A 16,076-nucleotide genomic window follows, 5' to 3' on the forward strand; every position below is an offset into this window, starting at 1 on the left:
TGCTAGCCATGTGAAAAAGCATTGAGTTATGTTTAAAAACAACAACATATTAACGCATTTTATATTACCTACTAGCATTCCCAACACATTAAATCCGCATTGGTTTACATACACAACGGGCTCAATCATAAAATCCATACCCGACAAGCGTTCTCTTGCGTTCACATGCGTCGAAGCAGCTCCATTGCATCTCCGCACTCATCGCAACTCATCTACTATGTACGGTTCATGCGTTCTGCATATAGTTTCCACAGAGTGTGCTTCTACGCTTATCCGATCTCTTATCTCTTTGCATCGCATCTCACCCACTATGTGCTCAACGTAACCAAGAAGGCGTAGAAGAACAGGTGCCAAACGCGCGAAAGGCGATGTGCTCGTCATCAAGACCGAACATTCTTAATAAATACTCAGACGTCATGAGGATGATGCGAAGCGACGCCCAACTCGTGGATCTGGGAGCCGTCGTGCGCAGTATTAGACGTACTCGTACGGGTGAAAAGATCCTAGAGCTCAAAAGCGATAAGCAACGCAAGAGCGCCGCCTACAATAGTTTGGCGGAAGAGGTCCTTGACGAAGGGGCCGAGATGAGGGCTCTTACAGCAGAGGCGACTCTAAAGGTGACGAATCTGGATGAGGTCACTGAAGCGGAAGAGCTCGTCACGGCACCGAGGCAGCAGTGCGAGGTACTGGTGGCCATCGCAGCCGTTCGGCTACGGAAGGGCCCGGCAGGGACACAGTTAGCCTTAGTACAGCTACCTGTGGCGGATGCTAACAAGTCCGTTGAAATAGAGAAGCTCAAGTGGGCTGGTCAATGTGCAAACTGACCTCGCACGAGCCTCCAGAGGTTTGCTTCAGGGGTCTGGAACTGGGACACAAGTCGTGGGACTGCAATGGCCCTGACAGGAGTGACCTGTGTAGGTAGGTGATGCAGTGGCGAAGGCCACAAGGCTGCACGAGTCCACCCACGTGTTTCATTTGTTCCGGGAAATCCGCGAACAGCAAGCACTCAACGGGAGGTCCAAGATGCCCGACCTTCAGACGAGCCGTAGCTGACAAATCAAAGTGCAGGTAACGCAGGTGAATCTGAACCACTGTGACGCAGCTCTGTAAACCTGCTCACGTGCGTCTAGTAGGCGACGGATGCAGTGAGCACGTACTGATGAAGAGCGATGGGTGGCGTTCGCGGCTGCCAAAATCATGCTTAATGGCAAGCGAAACACCGCCACCCGTAAACTAGTCGATAAAGATAGACCAATAGGCATGCTCGACGGGGCGGGGAACAGACTGTATAGGCATACCCAGGGTGTAAATGGTCTTTCGAGTAACCAGTTTGGCTTTCGGAAACGGAGAAACCGCAGATGCTATCTTGTCGGTTACAAAGATCGCCGAGATAACGCTCCAGCGTAAGAGGAGACACAGAGGTGGATCGGAAGTGCTTTCACTAACCTCAGGAGTCCCACAAGGATCCATCCTGGGTCAGGTGTTATGGAGTGTCATGTACGACGAGGTGTTGAGGTCTTCCCTCCTTCGTTGGCTGTTGGAGGTAGTCCCCAGCCCCACACCACCTGGACTTCCCACTCTGGTGTCTGTTGAGCAAATCATTCTCCTAATACTCAAGATCCCAGTACAAAGGATCAAGTATTTGTCCAAAAAGAAACCAATGCTCAAGCCTCTTGTTTAACTCGATCGAATTTTCATTAGTTTCAAGCAGATGTTGTTCATTGAGTTCTTTCCTTGACAAATATTAGACCCTGTATACTTATAACCTTAGAGAAGAAACAAAAGTACATCTCGGTGACGATCCCTGGTCGTCAATTCTTCGATCTACAATGTATTCATTAGGTTACTCCAGTTTGCCTTCATATTACGCTTAAAGGCGGTGCTTTTAAAATAGTTATCCATTTAAGTTAATTGTTTTTACTATTTTCAAATCAATTAACCTAACCTACAAATCGAACATTCGATTAGTTTGATCGCAATTTCTGAAACACATCAATCATTCAAGAAGGTTTCGTTTTTTATTATTATTTTATTTAACTCCCCCAAAGCAATCTAACCCCTTGACCGGCTGCCGCTAGCACTACTGATGTACCCCAGAACCGGCTCCAAAACTCCCTAGTTCCGGTTTTACTCGCGTACGCGCACCCACGCTTCACGCACCATGTTCGCAGTTTGTCCAGCTGAGCTGACCGGGTCAGCTAGCAGCAGCTAGCTCCCCGTTTAAACCCATTGATGGATTTCCTTTATCCTATTTTCCCTTTTGCATGCGCTAAAGCTGTCGGCGCCGAATCGACCGGCAGCGGGCGAACGATGCCTTCGGAAACGCGATCGCGATCCTCGCCGGGGGCTGGTCCGCGCGTTCGTGTTCTGCGCGGGCCGGGCCGAACCAAAGCGCGCGCGCTCGGCAACGTTCGCGTCCATGGTCACGGAAGCTATCAATAAAGCTCGCCCATCGGCGGTAGCGATCAGTCAGTCGATGCACCGAAGGCGTACCGATCGGACGGTTTGCTTGAAGTTCTTTAGCGATTTGAGTGGCGCGAAGTACCTCAGTACGGCAACAACAAGTGTGACGACGATCGCGGTCCGGTGTGTGATCTTTGCGCGTCTGGGAAGAAAATTGAAAAATTGGCATTTGCCTTTTAAATCGTGTTTGAATAGGTGAGAAATGAATCTCTCGAGTGACGACGATGGCTTTTTGATGGTTAGGTTTGGGGCATGTAGAAAAAAAATGATCGATGACGGATCGACGCGGATCGATGGGGCGTGATCGCGATCGATACACGTTGTTCGTGTTCTTTCTTCGATTGCGGTTGCATGGCATGTTCAAACAAAAAAAAAACGGTGAAACAAAAATGTTGTTTGGAGAAAAACTGTGTCCAGCCAGTCAGTGTGGTGTTTGGAAAATGTTTCTTGGGGCGTATGCCGTGCCGTGGCCGGTTTGTGCTATTCGATTCAGGCAGACGAGGCGGGGACGTTTGTGCGGATTTCAAGAACAACGATCGTTTTCAAAGTCTTTTTCTGTGGCGTGGAGAAACGTGGCTCAGAAATTCCAACGGAAATCGCGTTTCGTTATGGGCGGTGTGAGAGTGATCAAAGTGTTCGATTTGATGGCAAGGACTCGATTGTAGAGGAAATGATTCCTACTGATCGAGAAACCCAAAACAGTTCTTCGAATGGGATGTGTTTACTGAATGGATCCGCTTTTAATCTGTGGAAATATCACTTAAAGTTCAAGTTAGTACTATCAACGCTAATTACATGTTTTCGAAAGCCGTTTGCCGGTATTGCTTTGTTTTCGCTGTAATCACAGGATCATCATCAATATTATTTATTAGTAAATCATCAGATAAGATCAAAGGCTGATCGATCCTCCCCTGCCATTTGAATGTTTTTTATTACCTTTCACAGCGTTTGAAGCTACAGTCTTTCCGTAGAAATAGCATGTTCCATGAAAACGTAGATGCAAATATGTAGATAGACAGTAAGAAGATTCAGAAGAATTTTAATGCATTCACCGAATTCAGAAGAGAAAGTTGAGCGATGATGCGTCGACGACTTTGGTGGTGAGATTGTTAATGGAGATAATGAATTGCTACGTTTCAACCGCAGGAATGTGTGCATGTCATTAATATGTGTGGAGAACTATGAAAGTTGTTTTTTAAGAACGGCGGCGGTGCGGTAGGTTCGTCTGAAATATTATGTAGACATGGGCACAACTTTTACCTAATTGGTGAACTGGTTTTTTGAAGGATTACCGATCAGTCGACAGATGTGGTTCGAGCTTCGAAATAAATGACACCTGAATGAAAGGTCCTTGTTTTGAATTTCTGCGTAATTTTTAACCAGTTTTTTGTTGCCACATTAAAAATCCTTTAATGACACGGTCCAACCACTTTTTTGCTCAGCTCTAAATTTGACCTTTTTTATTGCTTCCGAATAGAAACTCATAAATCGGTAGTTTTGACCCTCCCCTTCGTTCGCCTTTACTTGGATTTACCAAAAGACCCTATTGGCGTCAATAGCGTATCTGCTACAAGATTCCACAAAAGCGGTGACAAGACCCCCCTTGGGGGCATCGGGGCAACCACAAACACTCAATTTTTTAATCGCTGCACGATGCAATGCCGAGAAGATATGCTGATTTTTGGGCATTTGGTAAATCCAATTGGAAATTATTGGAGATAAACCTTGCAGGCACGATGTCAAAAGCACCCTCGATATCTACGAAAACACCCAACCAAGATGGTTTCTGAGTGAATGCTTACTCGATATAATAAATAACTTTGCGTAAAAGGGTCACAGTGGATTTATCAAAGGTTAGGCATGTTGGCTCACATGAAGAGGCACGTTGACCAGATGAACATCGTGGATGTGATGACCGACAATGCGTTCTAAGCATTTTAAAAGAAAAGAGGTCTGTTGAAGACAAAGCAATCGAGGTCAAGAAGCGCACCATCGCAATAGTCGGTAGCGGTAGTCGATACCCTCCATTTTCATAAATTGTTCATTCCTATTCCAGTTGTCATTAAAGCAAGTTCATTTTATTCGTTTCACTCCTGAGTTTCATTGGCTGTTCGTTTGGCTACCAGACTGCAACTCTACAGATTATGGGCGATACACGAAGAGAAGCTGCATCCCACGGGATTCCACAATTCAATGGACAAGGATTCGATATCTGGGAGTTCAGAGTTCAAACGTATCTGGTGGCGTCGAATATCTGGGATGCAATTGCTGTGGAAGCTCCAGCGGATCCGGCTCAAGCAGTGAAATATGCGGAATTAGATCGCAAAGCCAAGGCTCTGTTGGGAGTTTGCGGACGAATACATTGGATGCGTGAGAGGAAAGGAATCGGCAAGGGCGATGTGGAAAAGCCTAGAAGACGCTTTCATGAAGAAGTCGGCGGGAAGGCAAACGCTCATCCGGAAGCAGATTGCAAGACTTCAGTTGAGAGACGGCGAATCGGTTCGAAGTCATCTGTTGCGGTTTGAAGATTTGGTGCGTCAACTCCGTATGGCTGGATCGAAACTCGAAGAAAGTGATGTGTGTTCGGCACTCATGCTCACGTTGCCGGAATCATATGACCCTCTGGTTACGGCATTGGAAAACCTAGCTGGAACTGACCTGACATACGAGATGATGAAAACCCGACTGTTGAGTGAAGAATCGAAGCGTATGGAAAGATACCAGGTGAACGAGGAGAAACCGGCGGCGTTTGTTGGAAACCAGAACGAAATGAAGTTCAGGGGTAAGTATTACCTATGCGGGAAGAAAGGCCATCTTCAAAAGGATTGCTGGAAGCAGGATGGTCGGCAAGATAGGAGTACGAATGCGGCAAGTGATTCCAGTTCCAAAGCGGTCGTGTTTATGGCTAACAGCGGCGTTGCCAAGGAAAAGCGAACAGAGAGAATCGAATTCAAGCTGGACACCGGCTCAAGCGAACACCTGGTGAGCTCGAAGAGGCATTTGACGGCACTGAGAAGCTTGGTGAAGCCTGTTGATATCAACGTTGCCAAGAAAGGCGTATCAAGCTGGAGTCATCGACGGGATTAGTAACCAGTCTACGGCAAAACCTCATATTGGTAAGCAAGCTAACCAAGGCAGGCATAGAAGTATCGTTCGGCAAACAGGTAGCAACGTTGAAGAAGAACGGACAGGTAATCGCAACGGCCTACCGCCCTGTGTGACTTGTACGAGCTGGAGATCGAGAAACTCCCGTTGCTTCTGGTTGCTAAAGCGTCTGCGAGCCTACGGAGACAAGAAAGACTAGTAATTCCTATTTTCTTCAATCAAGAGTGGGAGAAGCTCGAGCTTGATAAACCTGAGGACGGAGAAGAGGATGTTTATGTCGGAGAACTCGTTGAACCATACCCTAGGGACTTTGAAGAAGGTGATGATTCTGCGAAAATACCAGTAAGTCGTCAGCAGAAGAAGGCCGTCCCTACTGATGATGATGATGATGATGCAGTAGAAGCTCCTATTAAAGTGTATGGAGTAAAGGAGGTCAGTGAAACTGGAAATTGTAAGCCCTGGGCCGGTACGCATTTTGAACCGAGCAAGAAAGCTGCGGATGCTGGAAACGAATCTTTTGCGAAAAGCCATAATTGTGTCTGGTTGAAACGGAAAGGAAAATGGATGTATTTGAATGCCGAGAGCGAGATAAGCCCTACTCCAAGAAAAGAAAATGAAGGCAAGGATCGATGGATTCCACGATTGAGAGGGGGTGTTGAAGACAAAGCAATCGAGATCAAGAAGCGCACCATCGATTGTAGTCGGTGATACCCTCCATTTTAATAAATTGTTCATTCCTATAATTCCAGTTGTCATTAAAGCAAGTTCATTTTATTCGTTTCACTCCTGAGTTTCATTGGCTGTTCGTTGGGCTACCAGACTGCAACTCTACAAGGTCAAACTGATTGGTTTGAAACTCTTTGCTTCTTCCTACGACGCACGACACACTTTCGGAATAAACTTCATAGCAATATCCCGCCCATATAGCCGAGGCGGTAAACGCTCGGGTATTCAGCATGACCATGCTGAGGGTGACGGGTTCGATTCCCGGTCGGTCCAGGATCTTTTCTTAAAGGAAATTTCCTTGACTTCCTTGGGCATAGAGTATCTTCGTGCCTGCCACACGATATACGCATGCAAAATGGTCATTGGCAGAGGAAGCTCTCAGTTAATAACTGTGTAAGTGCTCATAGAACACTAAGCTGAGAAGCAGGCTTTGTCCCAATGAGGACGTTACGCCAAGAAGAGAGAGAGAGAGTAATATCCCGCCAAGATTTCGAAATATCTCCTGTAGCAAAACTGCAAACAAGTAGTTTTTTTTTCAAAACATGTTTGAAATGCACAAATCCCTTCTGAAGCAAAATAGGATATATTCCATCTGTCCCAAGAGATTTGAAAGGAGCAAAGCTTTTTAGTGCCCCTCAATATATAAGCATAATTACAATACTCCGAGCTGAAGCCTGAGAATCATAACTACAAGAAAAGACATCAGTTTCATCCGAAGATGTAATATCTACACAAGTATTCCAGTACTTCCTCATCAGAGGAAGTGAAATCGCCATTTGGCAAACGAAGTTCGCTCACCCGGAAAACTTAAGATTTCACAAGGATTTTGTTCTACCGACTGACTTTACTCAAACTGGAAGCAGGCGAAATATAGTACTAATGGTTACTTAGGGCTGTAGCGATGTTTAGATTAAGATTCTCCATATGACACATGCCAATTGTTCAACTCGTGACCAACTCTGCTAGAGCAAAGCGTTATGTCTAACACTTCCTCTCTGGCAGATACCATGAAGGTTAGGCGTTCATCTATGATAAGTGATCCATGATCTGTACTACTTAAGCACTCCATCAAACTGGAGCCTCTCAAGTTAATGTCTGAGCTGCCTCTGATGATATGGTGAGCGACAATAAGACAATAAGCGAAAGACCTTTTGGGGTGCAGCATGCGATGACTTGTTTAAAATCATCCGTAGACGTATTTCCTTTTGAGATTCCCAACAGATACGTCAATTGTAACAGTACATATCGACAATGATTTTTCATAAGGGCCTAACTGACTTGATCAATTTCTCTTCATCGACTCTCTCTTTCGCTAATAACTTGATCAAAACAAACAAAACCATCATTCTTTTTGGTTATATGGCAACATGTAGTCGTTTTCTTCGCATTTCAACCATAAAATCTTTGGAAAACTCAATACACATTCTGTGATAACACAAAGAGAGGATCGATGAAGAGAACTCGAAAATGTCAGTTAGGCCCAAATGAAAAATCAGTGTCGATATATCTGGCAGTTAATTTAGACATGAATGTAGCGACAATTGCGTTGTTGACAAGCACACATGTTCAAGGTATGGCACGCAACTTGTCCATCTCATTTTTACTGAAAGTAGCAAACACTGGATTCACAAGGTTTCCTAGGTAGAAATTTCCCTTGCGAAAGTAAAGTTCTTGGATTAAAGCCACTTGGACTGTACCGTTTTGCATAAGTCTGCAAAGATTGATCGCAACAAATATCAGCAGCAATAAAACCAGATCGGTATTATTTGGAAAACGCCAAAGGCGAGGATACACAGAATACACTGTGTGAATCGTATAATGCGAAGGCAAATAGAAGAAAATATAAACTAATCAACAACATCTTTATAATCCCGCTCTTTATTTAGCCTCACGTTTGAGACTAAAGAAGAGCAGCTGGTTGTCCCGGAGAAACACAAGGTCCACTGCACCACTGCTCCGGTTAGCGCAATAAGGGCAAAATACTGTGGAGGACACTCTGGTACTCCACAAGCGTTAGTACTCCGTTAGCGGTTAGGTTTTTATTAGACTCCCCTAGCAATTCATTCCTAGGCACGGTAAGCATAAAGTCGCATCACACCATGAATTAGGGATTACCTGTTTAGTTGTTTGTTTGTTTATTTATTAACGACCCTTTAATCAGAAATGATCATTCGGGTCGGAATCTTAATCTAAATACAAAAAAAAAAAATACAAATTTCATTGCTGTTTTCTCCGTTTCTCTCTATCAATACTCCTGCGTAACCATTTAATCCATGCGTCCATGTTATCATCGCGGTCGGGCTCGGGATCATCTTCGTCGTCTTCATTCAATTCAATACTCATATCAAAATCTGGGCTGCGTTCTCTCTGCGACTGTTCAACCTTGCGAAAGAATTTTTCGTTGCTATCCGGCTTCTTTCTCGGTGGCGATGGCGATTCCGTTGTTGGTTTGTTCGTAACCACCACACGCTCGGGCGGCTGTACACTGTGTTGCTGTTGTTTGTTTCTCCTTCTTTTCCCGCCGGTAGTAGCGACGTCTACCGATAGCTTGTTGGTCGGTTTATTTTCCACCACGCTGGAGTAGCTCGAACGGACGTTCGGCTTGTTCGCTTCGTTCGCTTGTTTGAGTGTCGAGCTACTATCGCCCGCGGGTTTGTTGGCTGTCGATTGATTGTCAGGCTTGATTTTGTCTGCTTTTTTATTTTGTACACATGTACTGCCAGGATGCAGTGGCTGGGTACAGTGCTTGCATGAAGCAGGTTGATTACGGTAGGTAATCAAGGTTTCTTGTCCTTGGATCGTAACGAACGATCTGATATGACAGCGAAGTGTCATAACCGCTACACGTACCCCAGATGAAACATTTTGGTAGGGGAATGATGGACCCCAACTCAACTCCTTCACTTCGTGTACATCACCGAAGTGACGTAGATAAACAGCTATATCTTCGTTGCTTACACACTCGGAGAGGTCATGAACTTTGACCTCCGTACAACCGCGGTCAATCGTCAATCGCACTGGATATTTGCAGCCTTCCACTTCGAGCTCGTGTCGTCCGTTGTGTTCTCGCACTATTTTTTCGGCCATCGCAAGATCGGCACATTTAACATGCGCGCATTTCAAAGAATGATTAATCTGCAAGCGTTTCACTTGGCTGGGCAGTAGACCAAGGGTTTGATTAACGAACCCGTGGATTTGCTCAAAACTTGGCCGTCGCGGAAAGTTCGCTAGGTCTACTTTGAACGTGTTCTCTCGTGAATTGAGAGCCATCACAGCGAACTGATGGAACAGCTTCTCGCAATCAAAACACGTCCAACCGATACGAAGACGGATCGCAAACTGAACCTGTTTAGTGGACTTTTAACCGGAACAGGCGGCCCGTAGTGTTATTCTCAGCCTATTGATCTCTACCGACGACACTACACAGCTATCTTGGCTGATCGAGAAAAGAAGTTAATATTGATGATCAATTTCATACGGACTCGAATAGCCGAAGAAGTTCTCCAGGCTTCGAGAATTACTCCAGGAGACCCACCAGGAATACCTCGGTAACTCTCGCAGCAGTTTACTGGAAATTCGTGCAGGAGTTTCACAAGAATACCTGCATGAGTTCCTCGGGAATTTCTTCAGGAGTTCATCGGGAATACCTCGAGGAGTACATCAGCAATTCCTCATGTAGTTCCTCGTGGATTCCACCAAGAGTTTCTGGGAAGTTCTCCAAATGTTCTTAGGGGATTCCTCCAGAATTGCTGGATAAATTTCCATGAAACTCCTGAAGGAACTCCCGAGGAATTCATTTAAATGAATTCCCAAGCAACTACTAGAGGAATTCCCGAGACACTCCTGAAGAAATTCCCGGAAAGCTCTTGTAGGAACTTCCGTAAAACTTTTTGAGGAAATTGATATAAACTCTTTCTGAAATTTCGAGCAACTCTTGCATGTTTTCCCGGAGAACTCGGAGAGATTTCCAAGAAATCCCTGGAGGTATTCATGAAGAACAATAATTCCTGAGATTTTTTTGTGAAATTTTCAAGGAACCCCTGATTGCACTCCCGAGAAACTCCTGAAGGTATTCCAGTGGATCTACTGGAGAATTCTCAAGAAGCTCCTGAAACAATTCCGGAGGACTCCTGGAGCAATTCGCGGAGAAATCAAAAGGAGCTCCCAAGGAAATATTGTTTGAATTTCAGAGGAACTCCTGGAGGGGCTCCCGAGAAACTTTCGGAGGAATTCAAAAAAAAAAACTCTTAAAGGGACTCCTGAAAGCATTCCACCGGAGCCCCTGGGGGAATTTACGAGGAACGCTCAGGGAAGTTCTCGAGAAACTCCAGGTCGAATTCCCGTGCAACTCCTTCAAAAAATCAGAGTATTCCTGGAAAAATTCACAAGAAGCTTCTGGGGGATTCCAGCCAAAATAACATTTTATTGACTAAATAGTCTTGTTGAGGTATTTAGATCCGTCATTAAACCTACTACCTATTTTTGTTGAGTCTATTTGACTAGAAAATGTAGCTCCCGAGGAACTCCTAGACGAATGCCCAAGACACGTCTGGTTAAAATCTCGAGAAACTCCTGAAAGAATTCCCGAGGAACTTCTGGAAGTATTCTCAAGCAACTTCTGGAGGAATTCCCGAGAAACTTCTGGTGAATTTCTCAGGGAGCTCTTGGGGAAGTTTTTGAGGGTTTGCTGTAAAAGTTCCCGAGGGAGGAACTCTTGGAGAACTCCGGGAGGAATTTCTGAGGAAATCCTAGATAAATTTCTAAGAGTCTCTTAGAGAATTTCTTCAGGACTCCTCGACGAATTCCCGAGGCGCTACCAGCGGCGTCATGGTCGCGATTTTTTCCGCAGTCAAGTTCGCAGATTGTGAACAATCTTCGGTACCTAATTACGTAATTTATGTTAAGTCCTTCACTGTTAGATCGATGTAAAACGCTCAATATAATTTACACAAAAGGTAATTGACACGAAAAAAAAATACATGGTAATGAATTGGGTACCGGACTAAACACATAAAATTTAATGGGTTTCTTTGGTAATCCAGGTCTTGAAATTAGTCTATGACACTACTACTACTAGGTAAACTCTCGAGGAACTCCTGAAAGAATTCCTGAGGATCTTCTGGAAGAGTTTTCAAGGAACTTCTGGAGAAATTCTCAAGGAACTCCCGGAGGAACACCAAGAGAATAAGGATCTCTTGGAGATTTTTTTAAATAATTTTTTAAAGAAATTCCCAAGAAACGCTTGGTGAAATTTCACCTGGAAGAATTTCCGGGGAACTCCTACAGGAATTCCCGACGAACATCTGGAGGCACTCCTGGAAGAACTGGGTAGATGGCGGAACTACTACTGGGTAGATTCACTAGAAACTCCTGAAGGAACTTTCGAGGATCTTCTGAAGGAATTCTCAAAGAACTACTGGAGGTATTCGTGAGGAACTATTGGCGAAACTTTCGAGGAACAATTTGGAAAATTCCTGGCGGAATTCCTGAGTAACTTCAGAAGGAATTTCCGAGGAACTCTTGGTGGAACTCCCGAGCTACTCATAATAATACGCCAGAAACTCATAGAAGAATACGCCAGGAACTCCTGAAAAAAAATCCCGAGAAACTCCTGGATGGATTCTCGTGCAACTCCTGGGGAAAATCGCGAGGAATTTTTGGAAGAATTTCCGAGGAACTCATGGACGAAATACCGAGAGACTCCTGAGTAGGGATGCCAGATGAGTTTTTGAAAAATATGTATCGCTATTTCCAAAAATCTGTATCCCATACAAAATTTGGATGATAAATCTGTATCCCATACAAACATAAAATAGCTCCTCTAGCTCAAAAATCTGTATTTCATATAAAACGAAATCTGTTCTTCTTCTTCTTCTTCTTCTTCTTCTTCTTCTTCTTCTTCTATATGGCTCTACGTTCGCATTGGAACTTGGCCTGCCTCTCTTCAACTTAGTGTTCTTAGGGTCGATTTCTTCACCTCGGCTTAACCGGTAAGCCAGGCTTACCCATATAGTTAAACCAGGTTTAACTCTTAAGTCAGGGTGAAGAAATCGGCCCTTAGAGCACTTCCACAGTTATTAATTGAAGGGCTTTCTTTGCCTGCCATTGCATGAATTTGTATATTGTGTGGCAAGCAGTGAATCAAATATCCATCACGCAACAATAACGACAATGTCGCAACCTGAATTTGTTGCGACATTCTACCCAATACGACATACGTTTGTCCCAACTTGAACGGAATAGGACAAAGATCGTGCACCACGAGTTTAGAGATTTTTAAGCCTTGCATTGTGATTTTCGAGCGGTCACTTCGAGTCGGTAAACACTGCAACGCTGCTGAAGATGTATTATCAAAAAGTTTCGATTTTGGGTTAGTAATAATTGATTATTCACGAATTGAAAAGTACGCAACAAATTCAGCTTCCGTTTTGTCTGCAACAAAAAATTTCGAGATCATGTCATTATCTGTTGCTAGTTGGGATAAAGAGTAATCGCCGCGTCTTCTTTGTTGCTTGTTTTGCGCCTCTTTTGTCAGACAATTCTCTTCACTGGTGGCAAGTACAATGATACACTATGCCCAGGGAGTCGAGAAAATTTTCCCGACCGGAACGGGAATCGTACCCGCCGTCTCCGGATTGGCGATCCATAGCCTTAACCACTAGGCTAACTGGAGACCCGAAATCTGTACGGATGCTCAAAAATCTGTTTATATGGCATCCCTGCTCCTGAGAAAATTCCCGAGGAACACCCTGAAGAATTTCCAAGAAACTCCTTCTGGAGATCACGAGATGTTTCTGGGATAATTTTCGAGGATCTCCTAGAGGAATTCCCTAAGCTTTTGTGAAGGAATTCTCGAGGAACTCTGGAAGTCCCGAGGCATTACTGGGTAAGTTCTCGGGGAACTCTTGAAAGAATTCCCGAGGATCTTCCGGAGGAATTTTCAAGGAACTGTTGGAGGTATTGTGCGGCTCCGTGGTCGTGTGGCTAGGGTCACCAAGCTCTTAGTCGCATCGTGCTGAGGAGCGCGGGTTCGATTCCCGCCGCAGCTGTCAGGAAAAGTTTTCGGCTGTGCCACTGGGCGTTGCATGCTAGTCCGTTGTCTAGTGTCGTGCTTCCTTCAAAGAGCGAAAAGCTCACTGGAAGCATTGAACGTGTCCGTGTCTTTATTCCTGAGGAACTCTTGTGGACATTTTCGAAGAATTACTGAAGGAATTCCTGAGGAATTTCTGGAAGAATTCCCGAATATCTTCAGGAGGAATCTCTTGGAGAAATACTTGAGAAACTCCTGAAAGATTTCACGGAGAACTTCTGGAGGAATTTCCGATGAAATCCTGGTGGAACTCCCGAGCAACTCTTGGACGAATACCCTAAGAACAGTTGGAGAAATTCTCCAGGAACTTCTGGAGAAATTCGCGAGGAACTCGTGGATAAAATATCGAAAAACTCCTGAAGATATTTGTGAGGAACTCCCTGAAGAATTCCCTGCTGGAATCGTTAAGGAGATTTCGGAGGACTTTCCGAGAAACTTTCAAAAACTTCCTTGAAAAAAATCCCTAGGAAGTCCTGAAGGTATAGGAATTTCCGAGACACTGGTGAAATTCTAGAGCAACTTCTGAAAAAAATTTCAAAAAACTTCTGCAGAAATTCTCAAGGAACTTCTGGAGGAATTCCCGAGGAACTTCTAGAAGAATTGCCTGAAAAACTCCCTAGCAACCTTCTGGAGGAATTTCAGACAAACTCCTAGAGGAATTGCCGGGGTACACCTGGAGGAATTCACATGGACCTCCTGGAGGGAATTCCGAAAAAATCCTACAAAAATTCCCAAGGTACTCAAGGGGAAATTCCTGAGAAACTTCTGGATGAATTTTCAAGGAACTCTTGGAGAAATTCCTGGGGAATTCTAAGAGAAATTTTTGAGGAACTACTGGAAGAATTCTTTAGGAATTACCGAGGATCTCTTGGAGGAATTTCCGGGAATCTTTTGAGGATCTCTTGAAGTAATTCTTGAGGAACTCCTGCAGAAATTTCCGAAGAACTCCAGCAGCTATTGCTGGGGAACGCCTGACGGAACTTCGGGTAAACTCCTGGAGAAATTCACGGGGAACTCCTAGAGGAATTTTTGAGAAAATTTTGGTGGAATTCTCGAGGAACTCCTGGAACGATTGTCGAGAAATTTCCGGAGAAATTCTCGAGGAATTTCTGGAGCCATTCCCGAGGAACTTTAGGAGGAATTTCCGGGGAACTCCTTGAAAATTTCGGCAAACTCCTGGAAAAATTCTCGAGGATTCCTGGAGGATTTTTTTAGTAACTTCAGGAGGAATTTCCGAGGAACTCCTGGATAACTTCTTAAGGATCTCTTAGAAAAATTCTTGAGGAACTTCTGGAGGATTTCGCGGTGAACTCTATGAAGAATTTCAGAGGAAATCCTGGATGGATTCCCGCGGAATTCATGGGGAAATTCTTGATTAATTTTTAAAAGAATAATAGAACAGCAGCAATTCCCGAGGAACTCCTGGAACAATTCTCGAGAAATTTCCGGATAAATTCTCGAGGAACTTCTGAAGCCATTCCCGAGGAACCTTAGGAGGAACTTCTAGGGAACTTCTAGGGAACTTCTAGGGAAATTTTCAAAAAGCTCCTGGAAGAATTTCCGAGAAACTCCTGGAAGAATTCCCGAGGAACTCCTTTAAAATCTCGATAAATTCCTGGAAAAGTTCTCGAGGATTCCTAGAGGAATTCCGTAGTAACTTCAGAAGGAATTCCCGAGGAACTACTGGATAACTTCTTAAGGATCTTTCAGAGAAATTCTTGTGGAACTTCTGGAGGATTTGACGGTGAACTTCTTGAAGAATTTCAAAGGAAATCCTGGATGGATTCCCGCGGAATTCATGGGGAAATTCTTGATTAATTCCTAAAAGAATAAAAGAACTCCTGCAGCAATTTCCGAGAAACTCCTGGTGGAATTCCCGAGGCACTCCTGGGAAAATCTCGAGGAACTGTAGGAGGAATCTCCGAAGAACTTTTAGGGAAATTCTGAAGGAATTCCTGGAAGAATTCCCGAGAAACTCCTGCAGGAATTCCCGAGGGACTCCTTAGGAAATTCTCGGCGAATTCCTGGAAAAATTTCCGAGGTATCTCCAATTAGTGAGACGAGGTGCTGGGAAGTTGGCTACAGGAACCCAGGCTGAATTGAGGACCCTTCTAGCCTATCGAAGGTGAGTTTCGGAGTCGACAGTTTCCGAGAAACTCCTGGATGGATTCCCGGGGAGAAATTCTTGAGTAATTTCTGAAAGAATATCAGAACTCTTGGAGGAATTCCCGAGGAACTCCTGAAGGAATTCTCCGAGGAACTTTTTGAGGAAGTAGCAAAGAACTCCTAGAAGAATTCTCGAGGTGTCGCTGAAGGTGGTCGCAGACGCGACTGCTCGAGGGTTTATTATCAATGGAAACATGTGATAGTAATAAACAGTAATAGAGATAGTTTTCAATTATGGTATTTGCGGTATGAATGTAATAGCATAAAACGCGCTCACCAGATTAATATAACACTACATGTAGATGTAATCCATTATGGGAAGAGGCTGTGTGTTTATCACGACACAAAATGGTATTCCCTTCAAATAACTTGTCAATAATCACACAATTATCGGATAAGGAGAGTTCGACTGTTACGATCTATAGAGCTACTTCGGCACTGCAGTCTTGGGGAATTAAAACGATCGTTTTAATTCCCCAAGACTGCAGTGCCGAAGTAGCTCTACACACAATTATCGCAATTAATC

The 16,076-nt window shown here is 44.3% G+C and overlaps 1 protein-coding gene across 1 annotated transcript in view; it reads left to right on the forward strand.

Annotated features, from left to right (window-relative positions):
* The first annotated feature begins 2,467 nt into the window (after positions 1-2,467).
* LOC109405429 (protein yellow) overlaps positions 2,468-16,076 on the forward strand; it is a 42,931-nt gene continuing 29,322 nt past the window's right edge. Inside the window, exon 1 of the mRNA XM_019678494.3 lies at positions 2,468-2,658. The gene's annotated coding sequence lies outside the window, so the exon portion shown is untranslated. The remainder of the gene's footprint in view (positions 2,659-16,076) is intronic.

The sequence above is a fragment of the Aedes albopictus genome, chromosome 1 (assembly GCF_035046485.1).
Source record: "Aedes albopictus strain Foshan chromosome 1, AalbF5, whole genome shotgun sequence".
NCBI classification, from domain to species: domain Eukaryota; kingdom Metazoa; phylum Arthropoda; class Insecta; order Diptera; family Culicidae; genus Aedes; species Aedes albopictus.